This window comes from Tiliqua scincoides, chromosome 3 (assembly GCF_035046505.1).
Source record: "Tiliqua scincoides isolate rTilSci1 chromosome 3, rTilSci1.hap2, whole genome shotgun sequence".
Classification (NCBI taxonomy): Eukaryota; Metazoa; Chordata; class Lepidosauria; order Squamata; family Scincidae; genus Tiliqua; species Tiliqua scincoides.
This window is the reverse complement of record NC_089823.1, coordinates 183,662,414-183,678,830: the sequence shown is the minus strand read 5'-3', so window position 1 is coordinate 183,678,830 and position 16,417 is coordinate 183,662,414.

The window sequence follows — 16,417 nt, the reverse complement described above, 5'->3', positions numbered from 1 at the left end:
AATGCAAATTATTGCTAAGAGTTTCCACTGCACTTCAGTATGTATGTTTATATTGTTGGTTTGGGTTTTCCACTGAGAACCATGTAAAGAATCTTGGTATCATCCTCATAATGTCTTCAGCAGAACAGAGATTTGGATTTATGCTTTGAGTTAACAGTGTACATTTTGGATGAGTCACATTCAAGCATGAGGTAGATGGGAATTAAGCAGAGATGTGGAACTTCCAAAGGTTGATCCATCTCAGCCTTTATACTCTTGCCAGCTGAGGTGGCTGAAAGCCCCAGCATGGACATTTTCAAATGCCTGAAAATCACAAGTTGTCCCTAAACATCATGTGTTTGAAAGACACTGAATTTTTCTATTTGCCTTCTGTTTTCTGTGGCACTTGAGGAAAAACCTGCAAGAAAATATTTGAGAAAATTTTTTAACTTAGTACAAAAAATGAATTTCTTTTTAAGCTGATGTTCACATTGCTTCTGACAATCTGCACAAAGCCCTCAGGATACGTGTTGCACAACTCTGGCCTAAAGAGACAAAAAGTACAATTCATATGGCAAAGCAGTCCCATGGAGACTATAACGAGAAGGCATTTATGTGCAGCCACAAACATCTTGCAAATGTAGATGTGGTATCGCAGTGAAAACCAGAGATTCCAAGTGGTGAGTGGCTGTACATGAATGGTTCACAACACATGCACAAAGTTACAAAGGGCTTTTCTATATATTAGAGCAGCAGAGTGAGAGATGCTTTTTCCTTAGTTTCTTTCTGTGGTGCTGCTTTAAAGTTTAATGCCCTGGCACCACATGGGCACAGTCCATGGCCACATGGGCACAGTCCATGGCCTGAAGACCTTGCTGTTTAAACAAGCCTTCTGACTTCATGGCCTTTTAAACATCTTTTATACATCTTTTAGTTGCTTTTTTACAGGCCTGATTCCTCTAAGAACTGCTGTTTTATGCTCTTTTTTATTCTGACTTTTATCTGACTACTGTTTTTATGGTTTCCGTTAATGTGTTTTTAATATGTTTTTATCTGTTTGTGAAATTATCTGTATAGAAGAGAAAATTTCAGCAGGTGTAGCTTGTCATCTGTGGGATGACAAGTTGCACCTGCTGCAATTCTCTCTTCTATACACTTGTTAAAGGTCCAGCATCCCTAAAGTTGAAAGTTTGAGCACCCCTGCTCTTGTCCCTTGGCTCTCTCAGCTTGCTGTTCTCTGCTTTGCCTTCCCTCCACTTTTCCTCCCTCTCCATTCCTGTAGTAGCCACCTTTTTTAAGGGTTGATTAAAGGTTAAGCCCTTTCTGATGGAGACACCTGTCAGCTGTGTTGCTGACAGTCAATGCCTAGTGATGACATCATCACATCACAGGAGCAGACAGATGTTTGCTGTGGCTGCTCTGAGAACTTGCCCTCATCAAGTTGTTACAGGTTGCCAGGGAACACACAGTGCCCTGCCATTTGACTGAACTGTGGCAAGGTGCAAAAACCAAGATGTTACAAGGGATCCTAGATGTTACAAGAGATCTCAGATGTTGCACTGTAATCCCAGGTACCAAAGTAAACTCAGTAGACAACAGTGATCAAATCCAGGCTTTTATTGTAAATTCATCAGCAAAAGATTGTAAATCCATCCACATCCCCAAAGGAGACTGTGACCATAGGAAGTGTGAAGAAGAGAAGCGTGTAACGCCTCCTTTAGCTGACTTTTATTACAATCTGGGGTTCCCTCCTTGAAACACATTTGGAGACAATTCATTGGTGGGTTCAAAACATCCGTTGTTTTATAATATGCCATCTCATACATCTGTCATATACAATATACCCCCAGCAGTTAGCCAATGGCACTGCACACAAACCTGACCTCATCCATAACCATTGGATGATGTGCTGTGGCCTTCGTAAGGCAACCCGTGAAATGCAACATACTTGCTATTGACATCACGGTGTGTGCGTTCATCTGAAAACTGCTGTGAAATGATTTTCTCTGGGAATCTGACCTTTACAATGTGTTAATCTGGAAGTGCTTTGATGTGAACCTGGAAGTAGCTTTTGATATGTTGTCTTAAACCTCTAATGCTGTTAGACTACTACAACTTAAAATATTACTACTTGCTAGTCACTTGTGTTAATGCACCAAACTGGTTCTGAATGAAGAACAAGGAAATATAAGAAAGCTAAGCTTACTAGTGTTCTTCTATGAGAGCTGGTGTGAATATTTGCTTTCTAGCATGTGTGTGCACAGCTTAGTGCTCTAAAAGTCTTTAAACTGGACGTTAAAGCAATGTTAAAACTTCAAGCCGAATTTAAACTGCTAGATTTTTTTTTCTGTGCTCTGAAGACAAAGACTTCATTCAAATGTATCAGCATTGTTCTAAGAGAACATCTTGTGGCAGGCTGCCCAATTCCAGCCAAATGCTTGTGAGACTCAAGTTGAATTTGCTTGGACATTCAGAGAGAGAGATCAAAAACCATGCTGTTTTACATTTCAGGTAAGCATTCTATACCATAACTAACAGTCCTTGATACCTTCCAACAGAACAAGTGTGCCTTTTCTGCTTTCCCTTTACCTCAATCATTGCATTCGTCAGCATTTCTATATGCTTTTCAAGAGCCTCTGGAGTTAAATGCTACTTTAACTGATAGCTGATCTCTGACCAAAGAGTCAGGAGGAACCCAATACAGAATGCAGTGTGACTGAAACATCTTGCATCTGATAAAAGGAAAAAAGAAGTTGATGTAAAAAAAAAATGATAAGAAACAAGGAAGCAACTACACATCTGGTTAGACTCTCAAGTGGTAGGATTGATTTATCCTGAATTCATGCTCCTAGATGCCAACTTGTTATTCTTGAATATCTGCCTAACTTTAGAGAACCTGATCACCTGGGAAGTTGGAACAATTTCCAGAAAGCATATAAAATAGTAAGGTTGTGTGGTTATGGCCTGCATGATTAGCACACACAAAGATTTCTAGAGCTACATTCAGTACATAGATTATCACATAGAAAAAAAAAAAGAAAAATGTTGTGCATGCACAGCATTTTTATTAAAACCAGTTCTGATGTCATGAGATAAGATTGGCAATCTTGGTGTTCCGGACAAACGGGATCACTGAAAATTTAATTCCAAACATGTTGCAGACTCAGGGACATGCTAGCAGGCTGAACACAAACTCATTAGTCTAAATGAAATAGGGCTGATATTTTAGAATTTTGGGGGTGCTGCTGGTGAGCAGGTGCTTGATATATTTGTCTTGCATTTTTATCCCAAACAGTGGTTAAGTACCATTTGTTTGAATTAAGCTAGGCTTTCAAGGGCATGCACAAAAGCAAAAAGGATGCACATGGGAATAAAATGATTTGGGGGAGAAACAAAGATTGAAGTGCTTATTTAAGCACTTGACTAGGAGCTGACTAGGAGCTTTCAAACTATATAGATGGGAAAATAGAGAATCTAGTGGCACGGGTTTTGCATATTAAGACACTGAAGCAAGTTTCACAGGTTTCTTGATGTAGAGAGTACCATTTTCATTGAATTAACAATATCTATGTACCCTCAAGCATATATCTGTTCATGCACTGCACTACACAGAATCAGGTCCAAAAATACAGAATTTCAGCTTTATTCAATTTAAAGTAACAGCAATGTCTGCAAAAGAGAGGGAGGAAAAGAATCCAATAACCAGTGTGGTTTTGGAGGGTTTAAGGCTTGATAGAAAAGTGATTTCTGTGCCACATGCAGCTCCTGCTATGTCTCCCATGTTCTACATAATAAACCCCTACTCAGCTAGCCTAAAAGAGTAGTACAGGACGAGAATAAAAACTACCTACACACCACGGAAAATAATCAAAGGCCTTTCTAAGTAGCACAGCCCTATGCTGCAGCCTAAAATTGTACAGATGGGGGCAGGTGGATATTCTTGAATCACAGTGTAGGAGTCACCACTGAAAAGGTCCTGCTGCATATATGAGTACATGCAAATGCACACATCTGTGCAGGGGCTTTTTGCAGTCACTTTTTCTTAGGACATGGGAGCGGTCACAAGGGGAGAGACGCTGCTGGCTGGGCTCATGCCATTTGGAAATCTGATTGCACAAAAATAAGGTATGTGTTATGTAATTGTTAGTAACTGTATAGCAGCACTTTGGGAAAGGATAGAGCTCTGTGATAGAATGCAGAAGATCTTGTGTATCATTCCTGCCATGTTGGGATGCAGGGATATAGAAGTCCTCTGCCTAAGACTTCTGAGAGCAGGCCTTAAATATGCAGTAATAACTCTTGGCTGTCAAATCATATCCCCACCAATCTCTAGTGAGTCTGATGTTTGCAAAGGGGTGGGTTGTTAAATGAATGCTTATCAATGGCTTATTTACTGCTGTGAACCTACTGAATCCTGCTCAGTCCCCTAAGCTTGTATATATAGAAACCCATCTCTCATCCTTCTGATTCACTTTCTATCCTGCCCCCAAGCTGTGCACAGCCCGAAACCAAGCCAGAAAACTTAATACTTATTTTAGTGAATAGTCTTTTCCTGGTCATCACATGAAAGCATTTAATTAAATCGTAATTGGGCTGCATGAGCAAAGGCCACTCATGGCCTATGCTGTGTATCTTGTTTTTATCTTTCCCTTCCACTCCCCCCCCCCCCAGTTACATGTGCTGGCCTAAACATATGACAACACCACAGCATTTGCTAAGCATGGATGTTGTCATGACAACAGCCATGATCCACATAGGATACTGCTTGAAAATACAAAATCTTATCTCGTGCTCAACCAGGCTGGTGGACATTTCCATCGTGCTTCAACAGTCACCCACTGCACAGGTTGCTCTCTTGTCAGTTTTAATGCTTCCTCAAAATATGATGCATTTTAGAAAAAAATTTATAAATTGTTCTCAGGAGAAAGAAGAGGATTTGGGTTTGTTTCTTGTTTTTTCAGAAATCACTGATATTCATTGATAGGCCTGAGGCATTCAGTTCAAACCTGAGAAAACACAAAACACATCAAACTAGTATTTACATAAATGTGTAATATCTTTGTTATAGGCAGAACTTGAGAGGAACAGAGGGAAAACTGCTGCAGGAGAGGAGGCTGCAGTACCAGGAGAGTTTGTTGGTTTCAGTGGTCTCTGTCAATCCTGCATAACATCTTTTACAAGTATTTACTGTTGCAATAAAATCATGGACCAGAAACCTCAGTTCAAATCTCATTTCAGCCATGAACTAGCTGGACGGCCATAGGCAAGCCACTAACTATAAGCCTTAGGCCCCAATCTGTAATATGATAATACTAACAATGGCCTATATCAGGGGTCTCCAAACATTTTGGCCAGAGGGCCTCATGAAATATCTGGTGCAGTGCTGAGGGCCAGAAAAAAATTTAAATATAAAATAAATAAACCCTAAATAAATAAATTAGAGATGGAACTTAGATGAATGAATAAATGAATGAATGGGCTCATGCACTCAGCCTCTCAGGCCCTCAGAACACCCTCCAGATGCAATCAGAGCACAGCTCTGGTCACGTTCAGTCAAGTGGGCCAGAGGCTTTTAGGGGACAAGAGGCTGGCTACGGACTGGATAGAGGCTCGCTGCGGGCCACATCTGGCCCCCGGGCCAGGGTTTGGAGACGCCTGGCTTATATTACAGGATTGCTAATTAATAAGTTTGTTCATGAAAGAAGTACTATACTTCAGGCATCCAACAATAACTATTCATTGCACAACTACCTAAAATAACCAGCTTAAATCCTTACTTAACTGACAGCCCAATCCACCATAACTCCCCATGTGGCGATGCAGTGGTACCAAAGGGGCTTTTGTTGCATCCCATGGGGGAGTTTTGTCCTCCAAAGGCCTCCTCAAGGCAAGAGAACAAATGTGGGTCTACTCAGACCTGCAAACACCAATCGCTGGCACAAGCCCATGTATATCTGTGAAGATGGATCAAGCCTAGGAAGGTAAGGTTTCAGCATGTGCCGCTGCAGTCGAAACTGCCCCCTTTCTGGTCCTGATCTGCCATCCTTCCTGCCCCTGCCCCATTCCACCCACTCCCACCCTGTTCTGTCTGCCTCCTACCTCCCTCCTCTCTCTATGCAATCTTACCTGGCCTAGTAGTTATTTGGTGTCCAGCTGCTCCTCACTTGTGACAGTGGCCAGCCTGCACATTCCAGTGTCTCATCTTTTATGACGAGTTTTGCTAGCCGGAAATCACCCAGCACTGCCGCAATGCTAATTCCTGTGTGCTAGGCATTTCTAGTTTGGGCTGTAAGGTATCTAAATTCCAGTACAATTTGTCCTTACTCTCTCATCTCAGGCCCAGAAGATAGGAGGTCTAACATCTCACCAAGGCCTCTGCAACTAGACTGAACTGTTAAGGACTTGCACTCAACTTTTGCCCTGCCTCTTAATGGTACAGTACATATCACTAATGTCATGCAAAACAGACACAATGGCTCCCCACTATGATTGTCTGAGTTACCTTCAGCACTCTTGTACCGGTTGCAGTGCATGCTTTGGTGATGTTTTTGTGCAGGTGCTGGGCCTCGACTTGTGGCCCAATCCTGTGTTCCTTCTGTGCTGATGGAGCACACACTCTGCCAGCACAGAGTGTTGCATATGTGCCATGAAGCACATTGTGACAGCACACCAGTCAGGAGAACCAGAGGGAAAGCCTGCACCATCCCACCAATTCAAGAGGGAGGGACTGGGGTAAGGGAAGGCAGTGGTAGGATGAGTGGATTGGGCACAGGAGGGGGTGGAATTGGTGGAAGTAGTGCATGGTGTATCCTATTGCCTCCCCCTTCCTGAGCCTGATTTGCTGACATGGGTACACACTTACTTGGGCCAGCCATATGGCTTGTGCATGTCCAAGTAGACCAGTTGCACCGGCTGGGGCTTTCCCTGGGGCAAGGGTACAAATGTCCTCTGACCTCGTGGAGGGTACTAGCGTATTTGCATCTTGAATGATTGTGTCCTGGTCAAATGCAGCCCAGTCATTGGACATTCACATCTGTGTGTGTGTGTGTGTGTGTGTGTGTGTGTGTGTGTGTGTGTGTGTGTGTGTGTGTGTCCTGATCATATGCATCCCACTATAACTGGGCAATAAACCCCTAAGCCTCTTATCCCAGCCCTAACCCTATCTTTGAGTTTTAAAACTTATTGCCAGGCATGCAAAGCAGGTTCCCAACAAAGGCTGGTGATGCTGCCATGCCATGCAAGGTGATTTCTCATATTTAGGGGACATGGGGCCCAATCCTAAACCCTTCCAGCGCCAGCGCTGAACTCCAGCACCATCACTGAGTGCCATAAACATGCCGTAAAGCACAAGGAGCTGCAGCACTGGGCTCAGTGCTGGGAGGCCAACGCTGGAGGAGTATCTGCGGTAAGGTGTACCACAGGGCAGCAGTGGATTTCTGGACAGGAGTGGAGGTGTTCCGGGGCAGGGGGAGGGTGGGGGGTAGAACTGGCAGAGTCCTCCGCCGGATCCTATACTCTGTGTTGGGCTGAAAAGCATGACATGGAGCCCCTCCAAAATAGCTGGTGTGGACTGGAGGACACCTCTGGTGGCCTTGGGGGTGCCGCTGGATGCAGCGGTAGCCATTTTGGAACCACTGCACCCAACGGAGCCACCAGCTTCAGGATTGGGCTGTAGCTCTGGTGAGGATCCCTCTCTCATGTGGCCTCTCAACAACTCACACCTCACAAGATTCCCTAGACATATAGGCCACATTAGGTCCACCCGGAATGCTATTTGTGGAATGTATGCAGAACATGCCAGAATGTCTCTATCAGGGAAAGCCACCCTTCCTGTTGATGTGTGCTTTCAAAATGAAGTCTGTAACTCCTTTTGTGGTCTCCTTTCCAAACCCCCCACACAGAAGCCCTGGAGCACAACTTTGTTAAAGAAGCCTTGGAAATTCTTGGCAAAGCTGTCTTGTGAGGAGCGCCTTCTATTATTTAAGCTACAAAAAAAGGCCTTTGAAACCTCTCTGTGCCTGAGCAGAGCTTAATTAAAGTCATTTAATATAAGCTGCCTGCTGTTTCTTTTAATGCTGCTTGGAGAGGCTCACTCTCCATGCTTGCAAATGAAGCAACAGTGAAGCCATCCGCTCAGTGCAACTTCAGACAAGGGGAAGAGTACCAACATGATAGTTCCTGATGGTTGATAGACCATTAACATCTGATGGATTTCTCTGCAGTTGGTCATTTGCTAAAAAGGTTACACAGTCACAGACTCTAACCACTGTACCACACTACACCAGCTTAAGACAGAAGCTTTCCTAAAGTCACCCACTGAATTCATGGCTGAGCCTAAGCTCTGAACCCAGGAGTTCTCTTGCTCTCAACCACTCAGATAAGCAGAGGAGGCAGGTGAAAACATCAGATACCTGCTCTGCTGTAGCTGGCCTGGACCCTCCTTCCACCCTTCACATGGTTGTTTGGCAGCAGCAAATAAGAATGAAGAAGCAAAGAAATGGGGAGCCTGACAAAGAGCTTAGGTGCCTGCTTTGTTTCTGTGATTTTTATCATTGTGTTTAATTTTTATATTGTTAAATGCCTGGGACACCTCCTGAATGGCAGAGAAAATACAGGACATAATATTTTTAAAATAAATAGGCTGCTCCATTTAATCCTTTTCAACTTTCTGTTGAGGGTTTTTGGAGTGTTATGACTGAGTGGCAAGGCTGATTCTGTGCCTTATTTTACATAGCAGCATAAATATGCATAAAATATTCACTAAATAATAATATACAGTAAGATGCCTGCACAGACAAACCCTTAGGGATAGCCAGATGATGGATTCCCATACTTGCACAATTTAGCACTAAACCAAAGTGCAGGAAGTAAGATTCCAGCCACCCAAAAGGTAGTGTTACAGACTTTTATGCCACACTCCCTCATTGGGAATGATTCCAAGTCTGCTGTTTGAATATTGTCCAGTTATGGGCAAAGAAAATGAAAAACTAAAGTAGATAATAAAACACATGAAAGGTTAATATAGTTTCTATGGTATGCTTCTTCCATATAGCTGTGCTGTCTTTTTTTTTTTTTTTTTTTTTTTTTTTTTTTGCAACTGTGATGAAGTGGCTACAATATTAGAATAGGATATGGGTTCAAATCACCACTTGGCCATGAAACTCACAATAATCTTGGTTAGTGACTATCACTCAGCCTAGCCTACCTCACAGCGTTGTTGTGAGGGTAAAATTGGAGAGCAGAACCACATGCTCTACTGAGCTCCTTGGAGAAAGGTGGGCTTAAAATGTAATCAAAAATAATGGATTGCTATTTCTGTGGTTAATGGACTACACTTCCCAACAGTCCCTGGAAAATATTCTCTTGCAACTTTCTTTTCAAAATCCATTAACATTGACACTATCCTATCATAGAATGTAATAAAAATATCCTTGACTTTGTTGCTGGTCTTTAAATTTTTTAGTCTCTTTGGATCCCACTCAAAAAACTAAAAAGTGAGTTTTGTTGGCTATTTAAGGCTCCAGATGGGAATTGCTGTTCTGAAAGGCAGCCCAGGAGAGCTATGTGTTATGTGTCCTGGGAACATTTTGATTGTCATGTTTCAGAAACTGATAATAGACATGCCTAAAAAGGATGTAATTAAAACGCTGCATCTTGTGTCTTGAATTAATGTGGCATTTCTTCCCTCAGAACCATAGAAATAATTAGCCTCTTGAAGGCAGCATGTTAATTATCTGTTACAAGACCATTTTCTTTGTATAATGGAAAGAAGGCACCATCTTGGCTACCATATAACTGCCTGATGAAAGTGATAATTGTTATGTAATCAGATCCTTCCTTTCTAATTGTTTTCTTTGTCCAGTAGGAGGAATAAGGGTGGGGCTGTTTACTCAGAGAATAGATATATGTCTCTCCCTCATGCCTGTTCCATCCTGTGCCATATGAAATAGCAGAACCCACCACTCTCCTTCTGCCACATGTCCTCTCCATTTCCCTCTTCCTGTTTGACTCCAGGAAGTGGGAGATGAAACAGCAGAAGAATCAGGCAGGTGGGTGAAAAGCAGGGTTGTGCCAGAGTCACAACGCCAAGTCATGTGTTGAGTTGCGAGTCTCCACCCCTTGACTTGTTTGCGAGTTATAACGCATGGCCGTCATGACTTGTTCAGAGTCTTTTTTAGAGGCATTTTGACTCGAGTTCAAGCCTTTTTGAAAAGCGATTCAAGTCGCGAATCATGTGTAGCTTTTCGGAAAAAACAAAGGTGCTGGTACATGTGCATGCATGTGTGTGTGTGTGTGTCCATCCTGGAGTTCCAATTTAACACCGTCCTGATGTTCCCATCCTATTTGCCGTCAGCGATGTGAAGTCCTTCACTTCAAATGAGCCACGAATGTCAAAGGTTTTCCTTTCCTATCGCAAGAAAACGCCTCCTCCATGCGTTGCCCACCTCCATAGCCTCCTCCCTGGGCTACCCAGGCATTTTCCTATTGCAAGAACCCCAGCCCTGTTCATTGGGCTCTTCCTTCTCCCCTCTCTTGTCCAGATACAAAATCAGGCCATCCATTCAGCCAATTAAGAATCTGTTCAGAGATGGACAAGATAACACATTCCCCAATGTTCTGACTGCCCCTGCCTTCTTCTGGTTCCTCCCCCCAGCCTTGTGCAGTCTCCCTCCACCCCCAAGCCCTGCCTCCTAGAGCCAACCCACCCTCCTCCCACCAAGGACCCAATCCTATCCAGTTTTCCAGTGCTGGTGTAGTTGTGCCAGTGGGGTTTGCGCTGTATCCTGTGGTGGAGGGGCAGTCACTGAGACCTTCTCAAGGTATGGGAACATGTGTTCCCTTGTGGCTACACCGGAGTTGGAAAGTTGGATAGGATTGGGCCCCAAGTCTGCTACTCACTCATGCTGGTTTGGATGCTGGCTTCTGGATCATGCATGAGGTCTTTTAGGGCAACAAAGAAACAGCAAAAAAAAAAAAAAAAAGTAAGCAAGTACTCATGCGCACAAAGCTGAGTCGCCGAGTTGCAGGCCCAAATTGTCATTCCTAACAGTTTTACAATAGGAAGTCAAACTGCAGTTAAAAAAAAAATTATCCATCATGGTTGCCTTGTGCTAATTCCTCCTCTCTCAGCCTCAGTGTTCGTTGCCTGTAAAATGGGAGTATTAATTGCCTTTAAAAGATCTTTTTGCAATTCTCTCAGCTAATTGTAGAGTTTTATGTTCAAAACTCTATTTGGTAGCAACCCAGTAGTCGTTTTGTACTTGTATACATAGGTTATTCCTCAAGTAATTGGCTCTACTCCTTGTGCCACCATTTGGTGTAGAGCTGTGTGTCCCATGACCCACTCTTTTGCACCTTGCTTTTTGGATCTGAGAGTTATTATAATCTTAGAAAGTCAAATAGATCTCTCAAGCCTGAAGTCTGACCACCCTTGCTGTACAGAACATAGACATTAATATAGCCCTTGCCCCTGCAGATAAGATACTTTTGGAGGGGAAGCCAGGGACAGATTTATGAAGACTGTAATTGGGGTATGGGAGAATCAGGGTAAAGCAGAAGACCTTGTAAGCCGAGGTTCAGGAGCATTTCAGGGAAACATTCACTACAGTATATTTAATTCTTACAGGCAGTTGTGGTTGTTGCATAGTTAGGCCTACCCCTATTTTGCTAATGAGAAAAAGGTGGTGAAAGAACAAATGCCTACATAGCAATTATGCATGATTTGAGCTCTAGTCACCTGTATTACACAACAACCTTTCCTTGTTCAGGATGAAAAATGACATTGTGCTTCCTTACACAGCCAATCCCCCTTTCAAGCAGGGTGGTTTTTGTTTGTTTGTTTTTCTCTACCTCTCCTGTTGTGGAACTTCCCTCTTCTCCTTGGAAAATTTCCTGTTATTTTTTTATCTTCCTGCAGCAGGATATAACATTCATCACAACAACAGAGCAGCTTCCTAGGGGAACACCAAACTTTATCATTGACTTCTGGTTTCTCAGTTCCATTCCTGTAAACTACCTAACTAAGATTAGGAAAGCCTTTGAAATCATGAAGGCTTTAAAATAATGAACAGAGGTGTTTTTGGACCAAGGAAAACAGGGGGAGGGAGGGCTGCTGGGCATACTGGACCCAGGAGCGGGCTGGGACCAGCCTGGATGATTTAGGCTGGATCCTAAAACTCCCTCCCGGCCACCCCAGTGTTAACACCACGCTGGTCGGATCTGCACCAGCAATTTTGGTGGTGTAGATCCAAGTAGCCCCAGGGAGTGACTGCTGTGCTACATAGGATAAAGGGAAACAAATCCCCTTACTCTGAATTGCATGGTATCCACTTCCTATCCTGTGCTAGATATGCACAGGCCAACTGGCCTGCTTGTTCCAGCACAGAATAGGATTGGGCTGTAGGTCTTTTATCGTTTAGTAAAAAAGAGGACTACAGTGACAACATGAGAGAGATTTGTCAAAGTATGCAAGGTGTAGAAAAAGTACACAGAAATTTTTCTCCCTCTGTCAAACTGCTACTAGAACTTGCAGTCAACTTTGAGACTGATTAGCAGGTGACTTAGGTGAAAAAAGACTTATTTACACAATTCATAATTCATGTGTGGCAGTGGTTCTCACACATTTAGCACCAGGACCCACTATTTAGAATGAAAATCTGTCAGGACCCACCGGAAGTGATGTCATGACCGGAGGTGACATCATCAAGCAGGAAAATTCTTAACAATCCTAGGCTGCAATCCTACCCACACTTACCCAGGAGTAAGTCCCATTTACTATCACTGTTAAAAGAATGTACATAGTAGCTTGTTAAAAGTACAGGTCTGTAACATTTCCCTAAACGCAGTCACATACCATGGTTGCATCAAGTCTAATACATTCAAAATAAAATATTGAAATGAATGGGGACCCACCTGAAATTGGCTTGTGATCCACCTAGTAGGTCCCAACCCACAGTTTGAGAAAAACTTGCAAGATCACTTGCAAGACACTTGCAAGATGACACTTGTAAGACACATGCAAGAAACACTTGCAAGACACTTGAAAGATGACACTTGCAAGACACTTGCAAGAAACACTTGCAAGACATTGTATGGAATTTGCTGCTAGAAGACATGATGACAATCCCTGGCTTAGATGGGACAATTTTCCTGGAGGATGGGTCTATTGACCATGAGAGCTATATGGAAATGAGGCAGCATAGGGTGCAACAGTGGGAGAGAGTTGTTGCTTACTTCAAAATCCTTTTCTGGGCTTCCCAAAGGCCTCGGGTTGGCCACAGTGGAAAGGAGGAAGGTGGGCCTTTGGCTTGATCCAGCAGCGCCCTTCTTATGTTTTTAATTAAAGAGCTGACTATAGTATTCAACTAAAGTAGCCAGTAGAAACTGTAGCTGGGCACACAACACATGCAGAATAAAGTTACTGTATTTAAGGGTATTTAAAACTTCCGGTGACTTTTGCTTTAATTTTCAGCATGCAGCTACTCTATTAAATTATATGACCAAAGCAGCCAGTAAGACTAGCCACAGCAATTATATAATGTTTGCTTACAGGAAACACCCCTAATTTGATTGCAGTTGCACTATATCCTGTCTGGGCTAATATGTAGGTTACTGGTTTAGGTTATATCACAGGTTAAAATCCAGTATCATAAACCTACTAATTAAACTAATTATGTAATTGTGAGTAGAGCTTCCAAAAGAGAATTGAGTTGGTCATACTTTCTGTTGTTGGTAGCAGTAGGACTAGTTAAGATGCCTCTGTGATTATGTTGTAACCTAGAGAAAACTACTGAAAAGTACTTACCACATTTCGCTGTGTGTATTATGGATATTTTGAAAGGTAGTAAATTCACAGCAAAAGTATCTAAAACACATCCACCCCAAATCTATCATATCTCTTGACATATATGAAACTTTATCACCATGTTTTATGTTTGATTAGGGCTTTGTTTACATATATCTTTATTACTTGCAGTTGAGAAGGGATCTTTTTGCAAATGGAACACCAAAGATAGAACTTTCATGTTGCATTGCATACAGTGCTTTTCAGTGAAGCCAGTGCACACATCCACCCGCCTGTCATTAAAACTTTCAAAAATCATTGCAGGATTTCCAACCCAGAAATAATGAACTGCATGCATTAGAACACCTGTATAAGTAGGATGCTCTTCAGAAGTTCTAATGTGTAGGTAGGGGATGAAACCTGCTGTTGAGATGCATTCATGTTTCCCATTAATGACTAATGCCATGATGCCCAGTTATGAATGCCTGAAGACTCACATATACCATAATAAAGTTCCGGGTGAAAGAAATCAAATTCCGGGTGTGTCTTAGCTTGAACTTGGATGCAGCACTTTTAGTAACTTCTGCTTGTCTGAATCCCAGTAGTCTTGAACCTCTTTCTCTCTTTTTCAGTAAGCAATTTGTACAAAAAGCCATTGAGCAAAATGAGACATGGAAGTGCCTTTGGGGTGCCCAGGCACCCAAAATTTCTGGATATAAGTAGTGAACTTAAGCCATTGGCTTTCAAACTGTGGTGTATGCCTCCCTGATAGGGATGGGGATATTAGGACATGGGGCAGAAGTTCCAGATAGGATTAGAATTCTGAGAGCGGGTGAAGTGCCCTTGCTCTCAATCAGTCACTATCTGGAGGGATTGAGGGCACAATCCTGACCAGGTCTACTCAGAAGGAAGTCCTATTTTGTTCAATGGGTCTTACTCTCACTAAAGCGTGGTTAGGATTGCAGCCTAAATGTAGAGGATCCTCACTGTTCCCCACTGGATTTTAGGATGTGATGTATTCTCATTGCCCCATCATCACAATATGATTTGGGAGTGAGGGAGCTCAAAAGCAGCTGCTTCTCTTTTTACTGCTATTTTCATGGTTTTTGGGGAGAGAAACACTCTGTTTTATTCCTCATCTAATACCAGTGTTGGGATTTGTACCCCAATAAACAGATTCTCAGACATATGGTGCAGGAGGGCACATGCAAACCACTGCATAACAAGAACTCTTCATGCTCTTTCTCTGGAACACTTGGCTGGTCCTGGAAGATTCCCCAGGAGGTGGGGGGGGGGGGAGAGATCAAGGTAAAATGTCTGAGGAAAAACTATTAAGTACAAAACTGTAAGGATGCTGTTATCCAAACACTTTAGTGTTTATCCCTACATCTAATAACCTGGTTTTAGCTTGCACTGCTTCCTCCCAACTCACCTGCACTGAAAATGAAAGTAAGCCTCATTCATTCTAATTCTTGGTGTTGCTTCCAATTTTTATTAAAAGGCAATAGTATGAATTTGGTGGAAATAATCCATTATATATGTTGTTCAAGCAAGGCACACGGCAGTCCCTGAATTTGTAGCAGTAATTCAGTCTCTACCTAAAAACATAAAGCACAGCTGTAATCATGTTCAGACAGACACCCAGCCCAGCTATTATAGAAATGCCCATTCAGCATCAGCAGCAAAACCGGCTCCTCCTACTTCCTCTACAGCCTTCACTATTCTCATTTGTGTGGCTTCCTGTTCTTAATTAGTGCCTGCGGGTTGCTGAGCTTTCTTCCCTGGTTCTCAGTTGCTAGTATCCTAGTACAAAATGAATTTCAGGCCCATAAAATATACTTTCAGCAAACAGAGGGAAAGGGGATCACATGAATTGAGGCTAATGTTGAGGTCCTTTTGATGCTGGTGATTCCTCCGACAATAGGTGAAATCAAGTTGTTTTCTTTCTTACTGGCACACAACAGACTATTCAGACCAGTGGCAGCACTGCAAATCAAACAGGCACTTTCCCAGTCTGTCTTATCTCTTTTTTATTTTTAGGCAGTCACATTGTTGTCTACAGGCTAAAATACCAGCAACGTAGAAATCATTGTTAGCTACTGGAGAATCTTGTGCTGCATTAGCATACTTGAGAAGGTGTTACTAGACTTATATCTAATGCAAATCTTCAGATCTGGTCTACTTGATGCATTTATACACCTGCCATTGCTGCCCCAAAGAGCAATGGGGCAGAAACTTTTTTCTTAGCCTTGGCTCGGTTGCCTGCCTCCTGCCTCAACAGGCTTTCTTCATTCAAGGAGCAGGCTCTCTCTCTCCAGCTAATCTCCTCTGCTCATTCATGATTATTAAGAGAAGGTGCTCCTCCATGTTCATTGGACAGAAACTATGTTGTCTTGATTGCCTCCTCAATAAAGGACTTACTGAAGGCAAAGCCTACACTATTGCTTTGAATGCCTCTGGTGAACATAACTGGCCCCATAATCCAGTATTAATTCCTTTGCCCTTGAATCCTTTGATGCCAAATACAAACTCATAGTTCTTAGTAATTCACTTGAGTTCTTGTGCCATTTTCAGCCTGCACAGCACAGTAGGGAAAATAACCCACCCATGTTCAGTGATAGATTAGCCTAGGGTTAACAGTGAAGTTACAAGTTG